General features: G+C 35.6%; 1 long non-coding RNA gene across 1 annotated transcript; it reads right to left on the bottom strand.

Annotated features, from left to right (window-relative positions):
• LOC109949251 lies at nt 245-1833 on the bottom strand. The gene is made up of 4 exons (XR_002271817.1): nt 1744-1833; nt 1417-1660; nt 910-983; nt 245-489 (listed from the first exon to the last, which is right to left on the bottom strand). It is a non-coding gene; the product is annotated as an uncharacterized LOC109949251 (long non-coding RNA).

Genomic DNA, 6095 nt, shown 5'->3' with positions numbered 1-6095 from the left:
ATAAAAGGCTATACAATGGCAATACACAAACTTCATACTCCCCCTATAAATTTATTCCAACATACTTTTAAAAAAAGATATACGGGGCCAATACACAAGCAATAAATAGCTATACATGTGCAATACATATGCAATACATATCAGTCCTGGCATTTGCCAATTAAATCATTGATTTGGTTACATTTGTATTTTTTTCTTCTTTGCAAGGGGAACGATAAAACCATGGAAACTAGAGATTGACAAATTTCCTTCTAACTTGACTTTCATAAATTGATGAACTAACAATGTTATCTCATTACATCTTAAGATATACATAAGAAAGTGGCAAAAAATAAAAAAATTTCATCTCCTCTTGGTCTAGAATTTTAACACAATTCATATGTATAAGAAAAATTCCAAGACATGTCCTCTTAGACCCGAATTTAAGCTGAAAGTTAGCAATTTCCTCCCCAAAAGAACGCCGCCAATTGAAACAAGACAATCTTCCATCTGTATAAAATGGATCAAAAATGCATATTAGAAGCAAATCATTCAATCACAGTGGAAACAAAAACATAACATTCAATCACAACTAAAACCAATTTCAAAACAAAAACCAATACCGAAATTCATATAGATTGTTGGCTTTTCTAAATGACCCAATTCTTCATATGGCAAACTTTCACAAGACAGTACCATTGCAAAATTAAAGTTCATATTCATGCACACAATTTCATACTACTCAATTGCAATTCAAAAGTAATAAACATGGGTGAAGTGAATGTGTGTCTTGGCAGGCGAACAAAAATACAAATTAGGAAATCATCAATAGTGCATTTGGCATTGTTCAAACAGTTAAAGAAGCATAGTCTCAGAGAAGAAGAAGAGCAAGACAATGGAACTAGATAAATGCAAGAGTTATCAACAAACCTTCAAGTTTTCCAAGAACCCTTTTCACGGCACCAACACAACCTTGGCATGATACCAACCTTGAGGATTGTAGACTGCACCAAAACAATAGAGAAAATAAAGATCCAACATATGCCAACTTTACAGGATCAAAAGTATGTTAAAATATTGGCATTCTCATAAAACTTACAAACATTAATTTTACTGTATGTATGCAAGACCCATAAAGATCACCATTAGATTAACGTGTTGTTATTTTCATTATTTATTAATTATTGATTCAACAAAGCTTAAAGCCAATATACTAAAGGCATCATAATAAAACCCAAAGTAATAAGGGGTTAAACGCAAGAAAGAATATTTACGTATGAAAATAAAATAAAAACTGTAAAAATCAATTTTTCAAATAAAATATAAATACAAAAGAGAATAAAAAATAATAATGATTACAAGAAATTGGAAAACATTAAAAGCAAAATCAGTGAAATAAAGAAACAAAGAGAAGTGGTTTTGCAGTGTTTGACTTACCATCGCAATTGGAATTGAAGAAGAGTACTACAAGTTCTTCAAAACTTGGGTATTACTTGTTCAGAAACGGAGTGCAAAGTTAGGCGAGTGAGAGACTACTGGAGGCTCTTTCAACATATCATTTGTCTCTTTTTCTTCTTTTCTCTCTACTATGAAGATCTTGCAAATAATTTTTGTGACACAAAGACAGAATAAGAGAGCTCTTAGGTTATAGTTGTTGTAATGGGTAATGATGAACCATTTTCTGCAACATTAATGACAGGGGTTTAACAAAACAGAATATTTTTTGAATAAAAGGGTTTGCAATAGGGCTGAAAAATCACATACCAGTGAAAGAATTGAGTTGTGGGTTTCAACCCTTGTTCCTTCTTCTTCAGCAACGTCCTCCACATCTGAGTGTCTTCGTTTTTTTCTTTTTGGAGCAGCAAATTCGGCTTCTGGAAGTTGAAAAGGGGCAGCTCTTGTTTGTCTCCAGAGGAAGTTTCAGACGTAGGACTTTGGACCTCTGTTTCAAAGAAAATAGGAGATATGAGAGAGAAGTTCCGGGTTGCTTATTTTGTGATGGGTAATTTTAACCCGATTGTAAAAAAACTTCCTACTTAAATCTGAACCGTTCATTTAAAATTGATGGTTGTTATCATTCCGCACATAACCTCCTCATAATAGCCTCTGCATTCTAGCAGCTCCCGATGAACTCATGCTTACAACTCCTGTACACGAATTCCTTAACGTACTCAGAGAAAGATAATTGAAACTAGGACTTAGTATAAGATTCATAAGAAAAAATGAGTTATGTATCAACATATGAGCTGACATCATATAATTGGTCTGGTTCGGTTTTTAAGTAGCAAAAACCAACCAAACTAATTCAAATCAAAACAAAATTTTCAAATTTTTTTCATATTTGATTTGGTTCAATTCGATTCACTGGGTTACATGTTCAAATTTCCACCCCAAATTCCAACAAACTAAATACTACATTACCAATGGCTTGTTTATGAATATAAGAGATTTCTCTTTAGATTCTGTTTATGAGTAAAATCAACTCCCTTATTTAAAGACTTTATAGAAGGCTATATGATTTGATTTGATTCTTGGTGGAGCTCCTGCAAATGGGTCTTTATAATTTTTTAAGGGGTAATGCTAGGCTTACAAAAATAGAGATGAATCCCTAATTCTTCTCTATACTGATAGTAGAGATTTCTTGTTGTACATTTACATGTCTTTGTGAGCTTATCGAATATCCCAATAATCACCTTCAAGCTATGCCTTTCGATACAATCGTATAGTGTTCTCAAAGATAAATGCCTCGTTCACAAGACAACTTTGATGTCTTAGGTATGAGGAATAATTTGCATTCTCACAACTTAGAATTTCATTTTTGACATTGTGAGTAAAACCTTCATACAAGAATTTTTAGTCGATTGCGTTCAATGAACTCTATCTCTATTAACAACTTAATCATACAAAAATAACGCCCCTAGTCTTCTTCTAGTATTTACAATGATATTCAATCTACCGTAAAAGTTTTTGAGAGAAAAGTGATAGTTGTAAGGCTGGCCATGAGCCTTGGGCGAAAGTAAAGAATGAGGTCTACATGCCCGTTATTCACTCACACACAAGGAAAATTATATTTTTTCTTCTGCTTTTTTTGTTTGGGGTTTGAATACAAGAAAAATTCTTGGTTTACAAAATATTTTTTCATTTAAAACTCCTTTAAACGTAGTCTCTTCCTAACCATTGAAAATAAAAATATTTTGTAAACCAAGAATTTGTCTTATATTCAAACCCTCTGAAAATACGCGTGTGTAGAATATTAGAAAATATATAACATTTTATAACCATAATAAAAAAAATTTGACCTTAGACAAAATAAATTGTATTTTTGGTATATCTTCATATATAAGAAAATGATTGAAGACCAAAAAAAAAAAAAACATTAAAGTACTAAAAAGAAGAATCCCAATGCTGGGATTCGAACCAGGGATATATACTTGAATAAAAAATGAAGCTTAACCATAGTTGCTAGCATTAATTAATGTGTAGTTTTTTTTTTTTTTTTTTGATAGGGAAAAAAAAGAATTACAACCGGAAACCATGGGGGCACGCAGGTCCAGCCAAGTCAAAATAGAAAGGAACATAATAGCTTAACAGAAGACCCCTGTCCCACAACCGGGATGGAATAAGACTATAGCCTAAGCTAGCAACAGCATCTGCAGTAAAGTTGGCCTCCCGAAAAATGTGTTTAAAAGAAATCTCTTCGCAGTAAGAACTGAGCAACCGAATGTCTTGCACAAGGAGACTTATGCTCTAGGGAACCGAAACCAGATTATTAACACAATCAATGATAAGCTTTGAGTCACCTTCCACAAGGATCTTTCTCTAACCCTTATGAATAGCATGAGCCAGGCCATCCCGAAAAGCCAAACACTCTGCGACTGTAATAGAAACTTGACCAAAGTTTTTAGTGCCAGCTAAACGAACATTACCATTCTAGTCAAGAATTACAAAACCAGTTGCAGCCAGATTACCACGCACCGAACCATCAAAATTCACTTTAATCCAGTCTAGCGGCGGTGGTTCCCACTTGATATTAACCTTTTTAGTAGATTTCTGGGGCGGGCAAGAGTTAATTTTCCAGTAATCTAGCCCAATGCGACCAGCCACATTTAGTACTCTAACTGGATGGGGATCGATGTCTTTAAAAATGCAGTTATTCCTGGCTTCCCAGATCTGCCAGCATAAAAGAAGAGCTTTAGAAAGAACATTTGGGCCATCGGCAGCCTTGGTATAAGGTAGCAAAGCCAGCAACTCAATGCCATCAAAATTCTGATCAGCATAGTTAGGGAAAAAATAAGTGCATCTCCAAATATTCACTGCAAACTGACACTCAAAGAATAAGTGGTTAATAGTCTCTATATGATTCTTACACATAGGGCATTCTGGATTGATATTAGGTAAAAATTTGTAGAGATGGCTTCTAACTTGCAGTCTTTTCCAAATGAGAAGTCACGAAAAAAGTTTGACTTTAGGGGGGAGGATTAAACTCCACATTTTCTTCAAAAAGGGGGCTTTTGGGTGACTCTATTCATCCTGCAGTTGTAAATTGTAAGCAGACTTTATAGAAAAATTTCTATTAGGGGCAGGCCCCCAGATAAGCTTATCTTGAAGAGGATATAAGGGCAAAGGAATGGTCAGAATTTTTTCTATCACATCATCATCAATCACTTGAGAGAGCTTGTCATAATTCCAAGCTTGATTTTGAATAAAGTCAGACACTTTAGCATTTAAAAGGAAGACAGGAATTAGATCTAACAAAGGAAAAGGAAAGACCCAATTAGCAGTCCAGAAAGGAATAGATTGCCCATTACCAACAATCCACCTTATACCTTTGTGAAGCACATAGCGCGCCTCAAGGATGGCTTTCCAAGTCGAAGAATGTGAAGTCTTTTTAGCAGTCACAAGAGAACCCTCATTCTTCAAGTACTTCTTCAACATAATTTGAGCCCACCAATTGGAAGAATCAGTTAAGCAGATCCAACCTAATTTTGCTAAAGCCGTTTTGTTGAAAAGAGCCGCAGATCTGACCCCAAGGCCTCCCAGACTTTGAGGCAAGCAAATGTCTTTCCAGGCCACAGGGGGAACTTTAATGCTGTTGCCCCAGAAGAAACGTCTACAACAGGAATTCATTTCCTTACAGACTTCTTAAGGGCACTTGAAACACGAAAGAGTGTGGTTGGGGACACTCGTAACACTAGCCTTGATTAAAGTGAGCCGCCCAGCCCTAGATAAAGTTTGGGCCTTCCAGCCGGCAAATTTGGATCGAATTCTATCTATCATCATCTTGGCATTAGCAGGATCTTTCCAAAAAATGATATTGTGTATGCCAAGGTAGCGACCAAGAGTGGTTTTATGCTGAATCTGCAAGAGATTGCTTAGAGCATTTCGAGCTTGAGAATGGACATTACCCGAAAAATAAACAGTGGACTTATGAAGATTAATTCTCTGCCCTGACACTTTGGCAAAATTATCCAATAAGCAGTTGATATTTCTGGCAGCCATAGCAGTTGACTTGGCAAAAATAAGACAGTCGTCAGCAAAAACCAGGTTAGAGATCCGGTCACCTCCCTGGGAAGAGAGAAGACCCACATGAGTTTTAGAATTCTGAGCAAGTAAATTAAAATGTCTTATAAAAGGTTCCATGCAAAGAATAAAAATGTAAGGAGATAGGGGATCTCCTTGACGAATTCCTCTAGAAGCCTTAAAATGGCCATAAGGAGAACCATTAATTAGCATGGAAAAAGAAGTGCTAGAAACACAATTCATAATGCGATCACACTAATCATTGCTAAAACCAAACTGATTCAAGCAACCTCTAATGTACTTCCAATCAAGTAAATCATAAGCTTTTTCAAGGTCAATTTTAATAGCCATAGCACCCCTAGAACCGTTCTTATGTTTAAAGTCATGGAATAGTTCATGCGTAATAAGAATATTGTCAAATATGGATCTACCCGGGGCAAAGGCTCCCTGGTTTTTGGAAATGGACTTCGCAAGGATAGGCCTAAGCCGACTAACAATTATTTTAGTGATAATCTTATACGAAACATTGCAAAAGCTTATCGGTCTAAAGTGGTTAACAGACTCTGGAGAGGCCACTTTGGGAATGAAGGCAATGT

Source organism: Prunus persica, chromosome G5 (assembly GCF_000346465.2).
Source record: "Prunus persica cultivar Lovell chromosome G5, Prunus_persica_NCBIv2, whole genome shotgun sequence".
Classification (NCBI taxonomy): Eukaryota; Viridiplantae; Streptophyta; class Magnoliopsida; order Rosales; family Rosaceae; genus Prunus; species Prunus persica.
This window is presented reverse-complemented; position numbering and strand designations above follow the sequence as displayed.